The following is a 12991-nucleotide window of genomic DNA, read 5'->3' on the forward strand; positions in this document are numbered from 1 at the left end:
ATAGCTGCAATTAACTAACTAAATTTACTTTATTGACATTTGTTTACTGGGAAAGACTGACTGGGCCAACAGGGAACCCATTTTTAGCAGAGACCCAGGAAGAAAAGATCTGGTACCTTAAAATAGCTAACAAGACACACATTAAATGGAAAAATACAGGTACAACGTAGAGGCAACAATATCAAATAAAACAATCTGAAATAGCTGAGAATATACAGCTTTTGACATGAGACAAAGGAGGGAGCTATATACCTACATATATCATGTAGATACAGCAATGGCAAGCCAAGCATCAAACATGAACTGCAGTTGTGCAAGAAGTTATTGTAACAGCAGATGTCCTAAAGATCACTGTTCAAACTGTTTGGTTATCTGGACAGATAACCTGATGTCCACCTGGGATACCAAAGCCAAAACCTTCTATACAGCCATATGACTGACATATGACCTAAGCCCATGAGAATAAGGGTACAGAAGTGCTTGTATGAACGTAAAACTGCAGACTATCTCATTGCCAGTCCAAACACAAGTCCTGCACCTGTCGGGCTATTCTAAGAGTAATCACTGCTATTAATGGTCTTCATAGGTTCAAATAAGTGCCCCGTTGGACTACGTGTTGGGGGAAGTGCTGTGCTGGTGTGCTTCACTGAGTCATGTTTATAAATAAGACTTTATTTAGGTGTTTTGGTCAACTGCAGCACACAGCATGGGCTTGACTACCTAGCTATGTGACCTTCATATGCCATACGCTGGTTTTGCAGTGAGTTCTTAGTAAATTTTTCAGGTTTATTCTAACAAACAATGTGCCTAATTGTTTTTGGCAGTTCTGTTCACCATTTTGTGTACTGCATGCGTCTACCTGCATTACAGTTCAGTGCAGCATGCTCAGTCAGGTTATGTGCGTTTTGCATCCATTCATTTAGTATGCAATCATTTTTAGGTAGTTGACTCAGGAATGTAAAGGACGTCTTCCTAGTTGTTTACTTACCTGCCCTCTGTGATTTTGGCTATCATGAACAATGGGCAAACCTCTTAGATCAAGAAATCTGGACAAAGCCATAAATAAAAGTGGGACAAAGGCCTAAATATAGGGACAAGTTTTAAATATTGCTCTTACTAACTTAGAAAGTTGACAGAATAACAGGCTTTGCATTAGCATGCATTATCTGTAGGATATGAAGTCTGAAACTCAAACATCGGTCATTATTTTCACACTTCAGTCTTTAATGATTTACCACTAATTTGCCAGAAAACCAAAACTGTAGGAAAAACAGACCAAAAATATGAGGCCAAAATGTGGATATTCTGCGAAAATCTGTACAGTTGAGAGGTATAAACCCAAGCTGTCATTTTATGAAAGCTACTATAGCATAACTGAACATCGAAGTTTACTGTTAATTTACACTCTGTAGTTCTAATGTCAAATGAGAAGAAAAAAACTTCCAATACTACTGACCTTGGCAAGGAATTAATGCAGGCAGGTTGTAGCAAGTCATGCATAAGCACGCAAAAAAGTCATATAGGCGTGCATGGTTACAATGCCACTATTCTCAGTTAAAAAAGAAATAAAACAGGTTACAGCTTGTATGTTTTTATCCACATCACTTATGAGAGGAGCTGTTACATCTCCTTCCTTATGAGTCTTTCTGCTAAATGTCCGTGACCTTTCTGTTTACAGTGATGCACTACTTTAAGAGAATGTGGAATCTAAAATGCAGAAAATGTGCAAAATAAACTCCAACTGTTTGAAGTGGAACCATCAAAGCAAACTGATCTTCCCTTCCCCTCCTTCTTTGACTTTGAACCTCCAGTGAAATGAAACCTGAGACACAGAACAGGAGTGACCAAGGTTTCTTATACATTATTATTATTATTATTATTACGTAATCAAAGTGAATGGGGCCTTTTAGTCCATCTGCACAAGGAGCTTAATGTATTCCTCTAACTCAAGACAAAAAGTCTTTGTGAGGTAACAGCCATGGTGTGTGTGTGTGCATATGTGTGTGATTTGCCAAGGAGAGACGTGTTCAATCAACACAGCACAAAGGACATTCTGCAGCATGTGTGCTCCTGTTGAAGTTTGTCCTACCTCAGCAACATCTGGTTACACAGTGGCTATTGTACTTACTAGAACACGGTCAAAACAAACACAAGGATGGAAGTTGCATCCAACAGATAAAACCACACAGAAGGAAGGAAAGCAAACAACTGAAAAGTACAATCGTTCTGTTTTAACCCTTAGTACTTCTGAATATCTGTGTGTGGAAAAACGTGTTCAGTGAAAAATCTGAAGTAATCATATAAGCACAAATATATAAGCTGCCTGTCCTGTCATCCTCAGGACCATCTGGTTTATGTTTACTCTATCATACAGCAACCTTCGATGATCCATCATCTTATCACCAACACCAATGGCAGTTCTTATAGTTTATTGGGAATCAATCCACTGGTAGTAATTACATGTACATTGCCAAGACTTTCTGCCTGCTTTCTCCCATTATCACTATTCCAGCTTTATTTGCAGTGTACAAAAACCTGTCTGTGAATCTATTCTATTTATCGCCTCATCTGTATGGATTTACTTCTCCATTTTTTTAATGTAATTGACCCTTTTTTAATTTTATGTTACAAAAGTACTGACTCCATTACTAAGTATGTATGTATTTCATTCTCATCCAATTACTACTGCTTCTTCCCCTGGCATTAGCCACTTTTTTCTCAGCACTATCAGCACTCGTGTGTACATCTGCATCAGTTAGCTTCTACCATTAAATGGCTGATAAGTCTCTGATCATTACCATACTCTGGAGATAGAGTTATCAGGCATTACTTAGGCATTAATAATGTGTTACTGCTATTGGGGAGGCCATGATACCAGCATACTGCACATCTGCTTGTTATCCATAAAGCCAGCTATGGCTTTCTGCGTGCAGACTGCATAACAATCATGTAACTCATTCTCTGATGTCTGTTAATAGAGAACAGATCACATGTACAGAGTGTAATTCAACATCCCAGCCTAAAACAAAAAGATTGCAATAAAAAAGCCCTGGCTGGCTTGTACAGTAACTTACTTATGGTCAGTCTCCTGAATGGGAATGCTGTGGACACCGCAGCCTATCTGAACACCTTATTCTGGACAGACAAATCCTCATGTTTTAGCTCTACTGTCACTGTAATTATAACCAGTTATGTCACCTGATATTAATTTGGGTACTACAAGGTGTCATTTCTTAGCTTGGAGTACAACCAAGCATTTATAACAAAAGCTGTTAGCAAACTTGTAATGTCAGATCATGGGGCTTCGAGTCCCTCTCACTTGTAAACCCCAATGGTGGTGCTGCGGTAGCATTGTCACCTCACAGTAAGAAATTGTCCTGTTCGATTCTCAGCTAAAGCGTCTTCTGTGTGGAGACATGTGTGAATGGGCGTACCTTCGTTGAAGGTTGTGTGTCAGAGCTGGCAACTCGGCATGTAAAATTCTACTGCCAATCATTAGCGGACCGGAGTTCCACTGTGGTGACCGGGAAAAGCCGAAAGACACAACAACAACAACAAACCCCAATTATATACTAACTTCCATGTCTTTTTTGGCCACCCCACTGAAATAGGCCCAGTAACAAGTGATCAGAAATTCAAATTACAACTCTATTGCAGGCTTAAGCATGGGTCTTTACCCATTTCTGCTGTGTATCCTCACTTGTTACTTTGTTACAATCAGACAGTCTGTGCACTTCAAGCTCTGCTTCATTACATAAACTGTAATATGCCCTGCTGAGCCTGTTAAACTTCCAAATTGTCATGTTTGACAGATAACGGGGGACGGGATGGGGGGGGGGGCTATTTTGTTGGAAAGTGACATCAGAAATGCCTTTCATCAGCTCAGCAGCAGTTAACTGTAATTAAGGACCTCATATAAACACTTAAACCAACAAAAGTGTCAGATTAAAAAAATGTTACCAGCAATCTGGAAATGACAGATAGACAAACTGACAGAAAGAGGTCCAGAGCAAAAATCAGTTGATGTATATCTATCATGTAAGTACATATGTGCCCATAAGATGTGTAACTATATGCAACAAGCCATTAGATTAATGTTTTTAGCCGCAGTATTATATCAGAATATCTCAGGAGTGTCAGGCCAACTATAGCAATGAATGATACATCTCCATATCATATTCATATGTATTGTGCACTGGCATATCATTTTGTAGTTCTGTTCTTCATGTGCATATGGTCTATACAACATGAACTGCATCTTGAAATAATAATGTCAAAAGAAGGGTGTGCAGCAAGACACCCCGATATGATTCCTACTCATCCATCAGCATATGAAGACATTTCTCATATGTAACCTCTTGGTTACAGAGTTCCTTTTCAGCTACTGTGCTGAGCAATGACAGAGCTTAGCTCTTTCTCTAAACAGTAGTCAGAGGTCAGTCTTAGGAAAGATACATTATCATCATGTACCTTAGATAGTACCTTAGATGCCTTCTACAGCCTCAGGCTAACTGCTTAACTGGTCACAGTTACACTGGTGATACAGAAGTTCCTAAAGTCTTTCCCAGAATAACACAGTTACTAGCAAAGTTACAAACCTTATATACACTGTACAAAAAACAAGCACAAGTCTTTACTCATATACCTTTTCAGTCACATCTGCACAGTTCACATGCTTCTGTTGTGCTACATCATCCTTGAATAAGAACAATTACATATTTTATAAGGTTTATGTGAAGCTCACAGATTGTTTACAGTCTGACCAAAAATAATCTTACATTTATAGAGAGCTATCACAGCCATACTATAGAAATAAATAAATAACCCTGATAGTTGCCTGAATGGTGGCCTGAGTAACTGGTTCTCAATCTACATGGAATGAATGGACCAAAAAGCTTATAAAATTGCTTTTGGATGACACTCTGAGGGGAGAGACAAAAATTATAAAGTGCTACTTAAATGAACCAGCCTCATAATGCCTGCATTTAGAAAGGTCATTGTTGCTACTCACATGTCTGCTTGATACTGTGCCATTTAACCACTCTGAAACCTGTCTGTTTTTCTATATTACTGACAAAATTGTTAAGAAGTCATACAAACAAATGGAGAAAACAGGGTGAGACTCTGAGGTGGAGTGTAAAAGACACAACTCTAACATTGTACTTCAACACCTTTAAAGCAATGAGCTGTATTCCTAATCAATCACTAACATTTTTTTATCATAAATGCTTTTCTCTTTTTCTGCTTTTTTAAACAATCAATTTATGACTTTCTTCCACACTTCCAAGTACATCATGGACCCTGCATGTTAGTGTATTCACAGCAGTGCTTGAACTGCAATTTAAGTAGCTGCAAAGACCCAAAGACTTCAGCAATTCTTTGACTGTAGAATGTACGCAATGCTAGATAATTCATACAGTGTTACAGAAGTATTTACTTTTGGTGAATTTTCTCAGATATATTCACCTGCTCCTGTAACTGTTTTGTGGAGTCTGAAGTCCATTCTGTGTAGGCCTTAAGTATGCTGTTATTATGTGTACCCTTGTCACATTCAACTGTTCAACAGAGAAATAATCTGTACTGTCTGCACTAACTAGAAAAAAACATGCAGCACAATTCAGAACTTCTGTCCTGTATATGTCAACACAGATCATTATGATGTAGAATAAAGGCACTAGTTAAATCTTAGCAGAGCCCTTGGCTCCAGCCCCATGGGATTCAAAATTCACATGAGTTAATGTGTTCCTATACATTAATCTAAAGGGACTAAGAACCACTACAGTTCTGTGATTCACTAGACAGTCAGATAGATTCACACACAGGACAGAGCCTGATGGATCCTGTATCTGCTCCCAATTGTCCCATTGGTTCCAGCAGCCTGGAATTCCCTGGGCAGATGAGAAGTTCTTGTCCAGGACTCTCCTATGAGCTCAGCCATTCATGTTGAAAATCAGGTAGCAAGGAGCAGGCCAGCTTTACTGACCTTGTGGGGTAGCCTACATTCTTTTATGGCAGACCCCCCCCCTTGCCACAGTTCTTCTGCTCTCCACTACAGCTGCCATACAAGGGTTCCCTTCAGCTAACAGAGTGATTGCATACACAGAAACACTGGCTGCATAGACCCAGTCTTCCTGGGGTAGACATACAGTGCTGCTGCTAGGCGCTGTCCATGTGGTGTGCCAGAATCACCTCCCTCCCCCTCCAAGCTCCAACAGGGCTTCCATGCTGCTTTTCAAACTTCAGCTGGCTATGACACAGTCAAGGTTTCATCCCTCAATGCCGCACAATGGCTTAATAAAATAATAAACTTAGACAATATATGAAAAGTTTCTCTTCATTTTGTGAAACCTGGGGACAATATAGCTGCATTTCCATCAGTGTCACCTATAGGATTAATTTTCCCATGAGTCATAAGCTGTCTTTACAGGCTGTAAAAATCCTTGATGTCAGCACACTGCAGACTACTAACATGATGTTGACTATAGTTCAAAAACCTTCAAAATTTATACAGCCATTTCTCTGTAAGACTGCAAAACTAAAAGCAACATATCTGAAACTACATAAATGAACTGTAATGCTTGGAAACAACTTTCAGTGTCCAGTCCTGAAAAGCATTTTTCTTTCAAACATAGTGTACCCCTTATATTCTATTGCTAATACAATACTTCACAGGAATCTAAGCATGTGTAGTCCTCTATTTTTTTAGAATGCAATAGCCATCTAACAAGCAATGGGAATTACAACATTTAATGACTCTTGAAGCCTGATTTGCCCCAGGTTTGTCTGTTAAATGTATACCAATTACAAAAAAAAAAAAAATAACTAAGTATTAGATTTGATAGCATCAGAAACTATGCTTTTTTAAGACATTTGGCTTTGATGTAAAATTCTTGACTGGTTTGAAATATTGATTTTCTCAAACAGACTGTCTCAGCTTCTCCTGCTGAAAGTTAATGCTGATTTTAAACAGAATAAAATTAGTGTTATGCTGCAATAGATGCAAAAATTATGTAAATTTGGTAAAAAGAACTGATTTTAAAAGGAAATGAAATTTATTAAGGTAGCTTAAAAGTTATTCTGGCAATAGGAAATTAGCACATGGACTTCATGTGGGCTCTGGAACACTTAGTCCTGTCAGTGGCAGCAGAGGACTTCAAATCAAATCAGCAGGAGACAGCTGAATGGGTGGGGTCAATGTGAAGGGGTGTGGCCAACTAGAAAGTGGAGGAGCTATGCTCAAAACCACAAAAACTAACTAAATACACCGAACCGTCATTATGAGAGTCCAATCAAGACAAAATGAAGTGTAGAAGAATAAAAATATCTCAACGCATTGGCTGCATGACAGCTTACTTAATATCTAGATGGAAACAAAAAGGTTGTGAGGCATGAAAAAATTAATTACTTTTTAAATACATTAATGGAATGCCAGTCAAAATCAAGTATAAGAAAAACAAGTAGCACTCAACTCAAACCACTTCTTGCACTGCAGTTCTAATTATAATTTATATTCACCTTTATGAAAGTACCAAGTAACATGCTGAAAGTAGAAATCTCTGATGCCCCCACTTGTAAAAATGTTTCTTATCCAAAAAAAGACCTGCTGTCTGACAACTATCTACTTGTTTCATGGGGAAAACATGATCAAAGTAAAAAATGAAAAGCAAACAAGAAATAAGCTCAAGATACATTGCTTAAAAGGATTACTGTACAGGTTATGGACCACACGATTGGCATTCTGTTTAGTTTATGGGTAAAGCCTGCAGAGATGACTGGAAGTCTCCAAGTGTAATGAGCTTCTTAAAATAATGTAATCCTGTCCTTTATTACAAATACTGTCATATGCATTTCAATACCCAAGGCTTATACATTATCTAGTTAAGTATTCTCTACATGGCAACAACAGAAAGGCTTTCAATGTTGGCAATTCTTTAACAGTATACATATTAAAGCTTACTTGCATCTTACGATCTCAGCCAAGCTTACTTGATGGTCATTAAAGTATTGCTACTTAAACACAGAGCAACAGGCACTTTGAGTTGTTGTTGCGTCTTTGGGCTTTTCCCGGTTAGGGGTTGCCACAACGGAACTCCGGTCCGCTAATGATTGTTAGTTGATTTTTACGTGCCGAGTTACCAGCCCTGATGCACAACCTTCAACGAAGGTACGCCCATTCACACATGTCTCCACGCAGAAGACGCTCTAGCTGAGAATCGAACCGGACAGTGTCTTACTGTGAGGCGATAACGCTAGTAATAAGCATAAATCAGCAGTACAAAAAATATGACAGAAACCAGACCATTCTGCAAAAAAATCAAGGACAGATGAAAAGCCACTCTAGTACTTGTGTCTACCTTGGATGGGGGGGGGGGTACTCTGCACATTTACACTGCATAAGTACTCCTTGCCCTGCTTCGACACATCCAGAGTCACTACATGGGGGAGTGGGGTGCAACAAGTATGTCACAATTTGAAATGTCTCTGGCTGACTGTGATGGCCCTGACACATTTGTCATACCTCTCAACCTCAGAGCAAGAAATCTGGACAAAGCCATACAAAGAAGTGGGACAAAGGCCCAAAAATAAGGACAATTTTTAAATATTGCTCTTATAAACTTAGAAAGATAATAGAATAGGTCTTGCATTAGTATGAATTTTCTCAATGGTATGAAATCTGAAACTCAAATGTCTGTCATTATTTTCTAACTTCAGTCTTTAATGATTTGTCACTAATTTTCCAAAAAAAACACAATTTTATGAAAAATGGACCAAAAATGTGATGTAAAAATATAAAATAGCCACACAATACAGCTGGAAACCTGTCAAAGAAGGGACACTTATATTAGTACTGCTAACTTGAGCAGCTGACAAAATAAAAGAATCTACATGCATTTCTGAAATAAAAGTAATCTATAACTCTGATTATTACATTTATTTCTTAATTGCAAACCCTCCATGTTTTCTTCCAAAATTGTATTTTGCTGAGGGATTATTAGGGGGAAGAGCAACATTTTGAGCCAAAATCAGGGACAGTTGAGAGGTTTGACTGTGCCTAATTCTATAAAGCAATTTATTTGCATGTACCTCTCATCCTGTTAATGCAATAAATCTGGACAAGGCCAAATATATTGGGGGAACATATAAATAGTACTAAAAATTGTTCTTGTATAAACTGAGACAGTTGATAGAACAACAGGTCTTACTTTAGCATGTATTTTTCTGAAGGTTATGAAGTCTGAAACTCAGTGTGTCATTATTTAGTGACTTAATTCCTAAATGATTTGCCAGAACACCACAAATTTTATGAGGAACAAACCAAAAATAAAAAGCAAAAATCTATTAATTCTTTGAAAATCTGGACAGTAGGGAGGTATAGTTCAGCTGGGGCTGTCTTTAAGTTTGCCGCCCTTCCCCCTCACAAAATCATGGTCGAATGGATCCTCCCCCTGCAGCCATTCCAATGATCCATTACTTGGCTATTTCACTCCATTTACCATAAACACTAATGTGCATACTGATTTACTTCTATGATGATTTGGACTTCATTTGAAAGTTTTATTTTGCATTTTACAGCACAAACACCAAGACATCTGCTAAACAAACTTAGCATTAAAACTTCTCTGCCCTTGAAACTCACATTCATTGAAACAGCATTGAAACCCACATTCAAAGAAAATACATTTTACCAGTGGAAGATAAAGATTAATTCTGGGCTGTTTTCAAATCATAGGTCCCTTGCATATGAAACGTACATGTGCTCTTTGATACACCTTCCTATTGTTTTGAACATTTTTCCAGTAAACTATGAAACAAAATGCATGCACCAGTAATGACAAAACTGCCCAATTCAGAACATTTCCATCATAAAAGTCTACTCAAACTTCTACAGTCCACCATTATCAGTAAATATGCACAATTCTACAGTCCACCATTATCAGTAAATATGCACAATCCCTGAAAAAGTAAAAAAGTCATCTAAATAATTCCACATTAAATAAATCTGTAACTAATGAAGAGGTTGCTGCAAGCAAACACCTTTATATTTCATGGTTTCATCGAAAAATAAAGTGTCTGATGCCCCTGAGGAACAAATTGCCTATATTACATTAAAAATGATAAGCTAGTAATATTGCAACAGGCTCATAGTATCTTAACTTTTTCAGTACGGCAGCATTCACCTCTTGTGGGAGTAGAACCAACAACCTTCTGCATCAAAAGCAAGTACACAACCTGTTGTGCTATTAACAGTGCAAGCTGACTTAGCATAAGCAGCACTAAACTTCTCTTCCTCTGCAGCACTCAGCTCCTTGTAAAATCTATTCAATACTCAACTGCATCTCAACTTCGCAGCACAAGAAATCTGGAAAAAGCCAAATTTATTGGGGGGGGGGGGTCAAAAGCCCAAAAAACAGGGACACATTAAACATTGCTTGTATAATCTTGGAAAGTTGCTAGAATAAAATGCTGTGTTACCACCATACATTTTACTGCCAAGGACCCTGTGCAAGAGTCAGGGCAACATACCACTATGCCAAATCAGCTCCTTTGTGAAAGAAAAATGCTGTGTTACCACCATACATTTTACTACCAATGTCCCTGTGCAAAACAGTCAGAGCAACATACCACTATGCCAAATCACCTGCTTTGTGAAAGAAAAATACTGTGTTACCACCATACATTTTACTGCCAAGGTCCCTATGCAAAACAGTCAGAGCAACATACCACTATGCCAAATCAGCTGCTTTGTGAAAGAGCGGAAGACTGAAACTTAAATGGCTATCATTTAATGAATTCAGTTCTCACCATAGCTGTCAACCTCTTAGCACAAAACACCTGGACAAACCCAGTAATGAGGGAATACAGCCCTCAAACATATTCAGTAAATTCAGTTCTTGCCATAGCTGTCAACCTTAGCACAAAAAACCTGGACAAAGCCAATAATGGGGTAATACAGTCCCAAAAATAAGGACAAATTTCAAATATTCATCTTATAAACTTAGGTTGTGTTACTATGTATTTTCTGAAGAATATGAAGTCTGAAATTCAAATGCCTGTCAATTTTACTTCTGACGGAACAAAAACAATTTTCAGCAGAGGCCCAGGGAGAAATACTGCAGACACATGTCTTTGTAAAATGGCAGGACACCAGAGCAAATCCACACAAACACAGGGATAAGATGCAGACTCCACACAGAAGGCACCCCAGCCAAGAATCAAACCAGAAAACCTATAGCTGTGAGGCAACAATGCTACCACTGCACTATCAAATATGTAAGGAATTAAACATTCAGAAACCTGAAGTCTGAAAATCAAATGCCTGTCAATTTTATTTAACATTTGTTAATCAGGACAGTCTGACTTGGAACAAAAAAACAATTTTCAGCAGAGGCCCAGGAAGAAATAATGCAGACATGTCTTTGTAACATGGGAGAACACCAAAGCAAACCCACACAAACACAGGGAGAAGATGCAGACCCCACACAGAAGGCACCCCAGCCAAGAATCAAACCTGAGAACCTGCAACTGTGAGGCAACAATGCTACCACTCCACCATCAAATATCAAGCATTGCAACATTTAGAAACCACAGATATTATGAGGAACAGATCAGATCAAATATGAGGCAAAAATCTGCAATTTTTTTACAAATGGTGGTGGGTAGGGAATTCAGGTCTTTAACACCTGCATACAAGGTACAGGGTTCAAGCCTGAGGTATTCCCTACCACACCACCATGAATCTAGCCACCAGTATATAGCAACTGGGGCATTTTCACACACACACACACACACACACCCCTTACCTATATAGCTGCTCCAAATCCCCGTCCACATAAATCCATAGCTGCTGGACCCGCCCGTCCACATAAATCCATAGCTCCAGCTCCACGCCTGTCCACATAAATCCAAATCGTGAGATTTTCCCCCAACGAGACTCCAGACTGCTATCCATAGCTCCAAATCGCGAGATCTTCCCCCGACGAGACCCAGACTGCTGACGTTGCAGTCCGACTCTGATAAGTTTCCAGCGACAGTCTCTGCAGTTACAACTGCATAGACTTCTGGGATCTCTGCTCTGACATGTTTCCCAGTCCGGACTGCTGCTGAAACAGTCTGTGCATGCTCCAGACTGTCTCAGCAGCAGTCCGAACTAGTGCGCATGCATGAAAGTCCACAAATTTTGAATTTTTTTAATCTTTTATTTTCTTTTACTTTCTTTTAATTTCTTTATTTTTACAGCTGGGGGGCTGCAGTCCAGCAGTCCAGTAGCACGGGCTGCCCCTGAGTCCTGTGGTCTATTGCTTTTCCTACAACAACAAGGCAATATCAGCTGCCAAAGCATGACTTCTTAAACATCTCAGTCGCCAGTGGTCCACCTGCTACCCTGCCAGTTAGTGCAATCAAATCCATTGAGACCTAGAAGACATTCCTTAATTAGCAACATCAGCTCCTCCTTACACATTGTATACTCGTGTTTCTCTGCCCTGTGGTCATGATTCAGCAGGGGTTTGTTACTGAACTCTGGCTGTTATTTTATCATGTCATGTGTTTCTCAAGTCCACACATTTTTTCTTTAGTCTGTACCTAGAAATCACCCTAGTAAAGAGGTTGCTGTTCTCTGCAGTCGTGCATACTTTCTGATCCAATACTGATGCAATGTAATCTTCTGAGAGAAAAAGTGATGTTTCTAGCTGTCTACTCTTTTTAAATGGGTGACATTAGGAGCCACTTTTACAAGGAAACCGCCAAGTTGTAAAATAATTCTTCACGCCGGATACAATTCTCTCTCTCTCTCTCTATTCTTCTGCTTTTGTGTAGTGCAACTCTAAAAGCCTTGAGGTAAAGTCAAAAAGGTCATGTCTGCTGTCCCTCATTTATTTGTTTTCCTCACAACCAGTTTAAAAAAAATGGAATAAGAGACATCTGCCATGACCCTACCTCGTATCCACAATGAATGCTTCACATGTTACAGGGTTTAAGATTGCAGGTAAAA

At 38.9% G+C, this 12991-nt stretch overlaps 1 protein-coding gene across 1 annotated transcript in view; it reads right to left on the bottom strand.

Moving 5' to 3' along the window:
* LOC122788950 (transmembrane protein 150A-like) overlaps positions 1-12991 on the bottom strand; it is a 656138-nt gene that overhangs the window by 113856 nt on the left and 529291 nt on the right. The window lies entirely within an intron of this gene.

Source organism: Protopterus annectens, chromosome 14.part0 (genome assembly GCF_019279795.1).
Source record: "Protopterus annectens isolate FY-2018-M chromosome 14.part0, PAN1.0, whole genome shotgun sequence".
NCBI lineage: Eukaryota > Metazoa > Chordata > Ceratodontiformes > Protopteridae > Protopterus > Protopterus annectens.